General features: G+C 31.0%; 1 long non-coding RNA gene across 1 annotated transcript; it reads right to left on the bottom strand.

Annotated features, from left to right (window-relative positions):
• Window positions 1-2995: 2995 nt before the first annotated feature.
• On the bottom strand, window positions 2996-3802 carry LOC148553267 (uncharacterized). Its single transcript, XR_015892031.1, has 3 exons — window positions 3717-3802; window positions 3468-3607; window positions 2996-3381 (listed from the first exon to the last, which is right to left on the bottom strand). It is a non-coding gene; the product is annotated as an uncharacterized LOC148553267 (long non-coding RNA).
• Window positions 3803-5531: the final 1729 nt, after the last annotated feature.

Genomic DNA, 5531 nt, shown 5'->3' with positions numbered 1-5531 from the left:
GTTCTTTTCTGTTGGACCAATATTGCTGGGTTGCTAAAAACCTCATATTTGCACATAATGGTACGATTAGAATCTAAGACTGAGACTTTTAACCAAGAAACTAATTAACTAAGTATAAAAAAAAAGTAACAAATTAAAAGCATATTAATGAAAAATACCCAAGAAACCATTTTAGAAAATTACTATACAACATATTTTATAGATTACGACAACTTCTGAAATTTGGCCTACTTATAAATGAGAATCCAATAAAATTAAATTACAACATGAAAAATATCTAAGAAAGAATTAAAAAAAAAAAACTATAGATGGCATAACATTGATATTTAATTGACATTAAAATTTTCAAAAGTTAATCTGAAATATATTGAATGGAAAAGTAAATGAGACTTCAATGGAATTGAAAATGCAGCAAAGAAAATATCTTCTCTAAAGCTCAGCACCATACCTGTTTGGATCTTCTCTATTGTCATCGACCGCCATTCAGCCTTATTAGATAGAGAGACTTGGTATAAAGATTCAAGAACAAAGAAAATATCTTGTCTCTTACTGCAAAAGAGAGCATTATAATAAAGTAAACCCTAATAGGAGATTTCAACAAATTCAAGAAAAACAGGTGATAAAATTGAATCCAGAAACATAAAGAACAAACATAAAAAAGGAACAGCAACCATTGATAAACAAAAGAAGAAATAAATGAACAAAAATATCGTTATTTATTCTAGTAAATTAAATTTCTACTAATGCTAATTATAATGTTGAGAAGTTTCAGAAAGCTAACCACTACTACTAATAATAATTTAAACAAATAATCATGAATTATGAATTTGTTAATTAGAATATGCATTACAAACGATATGAAAAAAAGAAAATATACAAAAATTAGATCAATATTAAAATATAAAAGACCAGAATGAATATTCAAAAATTATAAATATGATTTTTTTACTCTTAAAAGTGTTTTAAATTATCTGCTTAATATTTTTTCTTATTGGATACGATATAGTAATACCAAAATTACCGAATTTCACACGACCAATACAACCTCAGTGAAACTGAATTAATTAACTTGCTAAAAAGAAATTAATAAAAAAGAATAGCTTTATGTTATTATCCTTTGAACTTCTCTCATGTTAATAACTTACATTTTAGTATGTTACCTTAAATGTAGCTTCCTAAACAAGATGATTAACAAAAGTAGCAGCTACCCACGTGTCACAACCTACTAACAAAAAGCATAAAAAAAAACTTAATAAGAATCAGATGTTGATCACTTCCTAATCAAGATGATTAACAAAAGTAACATTACCACAATTCCTCAATAAATCATAATCACTTAATCGTTAATCATATATTTCCTTATTCTAAATATTACATTACTCTCTTCATTGCTTCATACACCACTTTCATCATCTTATCAATTCGAGTACCATCTCCTCCAACTATTAATTATCTTTCTTCAATCCCAAGTTAGCTACTTCTTCCTAGATTAACCTTTTCACTATATCTCAACTACCATTTAGGGTCTAATAGAGTAAAAATAGAGGTTTAAAGGTTTAAAATCATGTTTAAAATACTAAAATCCCATTTGCTGAAAACAGGGGTCACACGTACGCATGGTAGTACATTTACTGAAAAGTCACACGTACGCGTGGGTGTGCACTTTGGCCCATTTCGCGTACGCAGTCCCCTTTACGCGCACGCATGCATGTCAAACAAAAACGCATGGTCGCGTAAAGGAGATTTGCATACACAGAAATCCCAGGTCATGCGTACGTGTGGGCCACGCGTATGCGTAGGCCTACGTTTTATCAAAAATTTTGGGTAAGTCTGAAAACCTAAAGAATTTCAATTTTGAAACACAAACTTCCAATGTGCATAATTTTTTTTGTTTTAAATAATTTTTTTTCCGTTCTTCGAACAACATAAACTTCACAGACCCAATTTTCATATAAAATAGATTTGAAACAATTTGGAGGTTCAGAAGCCAAGTTATAGCTCGCTGAACTTGGCCAAAAATCAATTTTACACAAAAATCCCTCACCTCTTTTTTCATTAACAATCCACTCAAACCTCAACATTCTACATATATAATTCACCACAATTCAGCACCACAACATATCAATCACATTAACACAATATCACACCCTTCCATCACCCACCATTCCTCATTTTCACCAAACTATCATACATAAACTTCACAATTATCCCAACAACCATCAACATTCCATCATACATATATACATACTCATTATTACCAATTTACCACTCATCATCAAACCATCACTCATCATTTCTATTTTCATCACAATCAATAAACACCAACAATTTCTCAATCCGTATCAACAACTATTATTAAAGATACTAAACAATTATCGTACTCATACATTCATTCTTATCCTATGGTCATCTAGCCTAAGTTTTCATAAGACATTACATATTAAATACGAGAAATCTAAACCATACCTTAGCCGATTTTTCCCTAAGCTCAATCGCTTCAATTCAAGCCTCCAAGGTTCCAAATCAAGTGCTATGGATTCCAGCTACCAAAAGCTTAAATTCAAGTATACCACTTCACCAATTTGACTTCAATTTCACATATATACATCCTAATGTCATATAATTCCATATACATACAAATCTTCAATACCATAATCTCATGAAGATTGATCGATCTTCCACTATGGCTGGTGTAGCAATATGATTGTTAGTTGTGGTTGATTGCGTTTCATGATGCGGTTCTCCCATGTTGAGACATTGAACACATTGAATTGAATCCGACAGATGTTCGGATTGTTCCCGAGCATGAGTTGGACGGAAAACTAAAGCATGCAAGGAACGTTGTTCGGTAATTATATGAAAATGTGTGAATGACTGAAGTTTTAATGGTATTTAGTTTCATTTGGTTCAATAAGTAGATAAAGGAATCACCTGGGGTGGCATTATTTTGCCTGTGAACTACACAGATAGTATGTTGCTCTGTTGCTCTGTTTGAACTGATTGTCTTGCCAAGTGATGTGTGTGCAGTTATAGGATCACTTTGTTGTCCTGTATTATTGTATATGCTGAGTTATATTTCCTATTCACATGATAACATCTACTCTTGCAAGACACATCATAAAAAAATATAGCAACTTCATGTATTATTTCTATGGATTTGACCTCTTGCCTTAGTACTACAAACTAAAATATAAACCACATTTTTTGAGTTACATGAAAAGGCTTCTAGTTTGAATGTTACATAGCTGGAGCACAACAATTAAAACATGCCTGTGAAGTTTGGTGTGAGTGGCTTCCTTTTGAGGGATGTCAACTTTTCCTGAAGCGTATGAAGTGAACCCTTCGTAGTAGTATTTGGCCAGTTCTGGAGGCAAAGATTTTCTGCAAATCAATTCAATATTAGTCGGACATGTTTTTGAATAGATGATTATACCTGAATAAAAAGTTCAGATTAAGATTTAAGATACCTTTTTGCCCGTCTTCGCTTAATCTCCTCCTCTTTTCAGCCAGGATAAGATGCCTGTGTTTCCTTGCTTCCTTTGCATTGTATAGATCCATAGTATTCCAACAATATGCACAATAGTGTTGTGTTAGTCCTTAGAGGAATCTGCAAGTTCAAAGATATGTGAAACTTTAGCAATGTAGTGTGGAAAAAAAAAAATTTCTATGAATCTAACTTTGTGCGAATTTTTTTAATGAGTTTTGAGAATCCTAACCTTGAGACCAAAGGTGTGAAGCTATCTGTCTTGGATAGATCCCTCCACTTTTGGAGGTAGAAAATTGTCTTATTGACTATTTGATGTGACTTGTCCTATCTTGAGAAGATTAGCTAGACGTGGGTACATATATTGGGGAGTTCATTGAGTATATGACTATATTAACCACACATGGACTCCTTCACTACATATTCACGTGACATTTAGTAAACTTGGTGGTAGTGTTTCTTATTTTATTAATTATATAATATCATATAATCAATAACTATTTTGTGTTTTTTCAAAAGATCTATTATTATTATTATTATTATTATTATTATTATTATTATTATTATTATTATTATTTCTTGTAATAATATTAATATCTACCGATAAATGGTGATTATACTTATTTTTTTGGTTATATTATTCCACAATATTTATAACATTAAAATATTAAATTTATTTCAATATAATTTAATTGAAGTCTAGTTAAATAAATTCAATCTCTCAACATCTGAATGAGTAGTTTTAATTGTTTAATATTCAATTTAGGTTTCAATTAAGTTTCAAAACATTCAAAATAATTTTTTTTATTTTCTTTTGAATTAATTGAATTTTAAGCGTTGATTGTCAAAACTATTATAATTACTTTACTAATATATCCAGATTAAATTTTTATTATAAGTTACTTGTACCTTTAATTTGCATATTTTTTAAAATATGTATTAGATTATAATTAAATTTTTCTATATTCATTTATAATTTTATATATTATTTGATTAAAAAATATTAATATTGATTGAACCACGGTTGGAGTGGTTGAACCGCTAAACAAATGAATCAATAATGAAATCGGTTTGATGATCGGTTCGATTTTTTAAATATTGGTAAAACTTTGTCATTTAATTTAGACTTCTTTAACATGAGCTCATTATTGGTTTAATATGCTTATATATTAAGCACCTTAGTACATCTCATTGTATGGTTACATACTTACATACCCAGTGGTATCACAATATACAAATAGCAAGAATTTAACAACACAGATGACACGAATAATCAAAATATTTTATTTTTTAGTGCATTAAACAGGGAACAACCCATAGCAATATTCTGTGATGAATTTCAGCTCAACTTCCTGGCCCCAAATTTTGTATTTCAAAATTCTCCTTTCATACTGAACCTCTTCTCTAAAGCTTGACATAATTAGCTCATTTATAGGTCTTCCTGTGCGGATGCTATCGTCCGCTAACGTTATCAGATCTTTGCTCACAAATAATAAGGGATTATCATATACTCTCAAGCCACCGAGCTTGAACAAAGACGACCACGTGTAGGAGTTTTCTTTAGTCTTGTTAATAGCCCACAAACTTATAGTATAGTTATCCTCTTGTCGCGGGTGGGAAGCAAAACAAACATGATTGTCAAAAATCATTAGTGATTGGAAATCAGATCTGTACCTTTCTCTGATGGGAAGGATTTGGAATTGTTGTGTTTTTAAGGATAAGATGAGGATTTTTTCGCAACCTGGAATTCATCCGTAGTGAAATTAATCCAGAAAATATCACCATGTAAGACAACATATCTGGGACCAATCTTTCCAATATCACCGCCCAATGCGAATGTCGATGTCCACTTAGCCTCAGCGGAAGAATATATTCTATAGTAAAGGAACTTGTTAGGAAGGTTTTTTTTGAAAGCATGACAAACGACATAATGAATACTGTTTGGAAGGTATGCAAATGCAAACACATTGATTGCCATATGATGAGTAAACTGCTTTAGCTGTGGAATTTGTTTCATTGATCGGGATAGCATGTTCCAAACCACAAG

Source organism: Arachis ipaensis, chromosome B7 (assembly GCF_059453495.1).
Source record: "Arachis ipaensis isolate K30076 ecotype BB chromosome B7, ASM5945349v1, whole genome shotgun sequence".
NCBI classification, from domain to species: Eukaryota; Viridiplantae; Streptophyta; class Magnoliopsida; order Fabales; family Fabaceae; genus Arachis; species Arachis ipaensis.
Note: the sequence above shows the minus strand (reverse complement) of the source record. Positions and strands in the feature narration are given on the sequence as shown.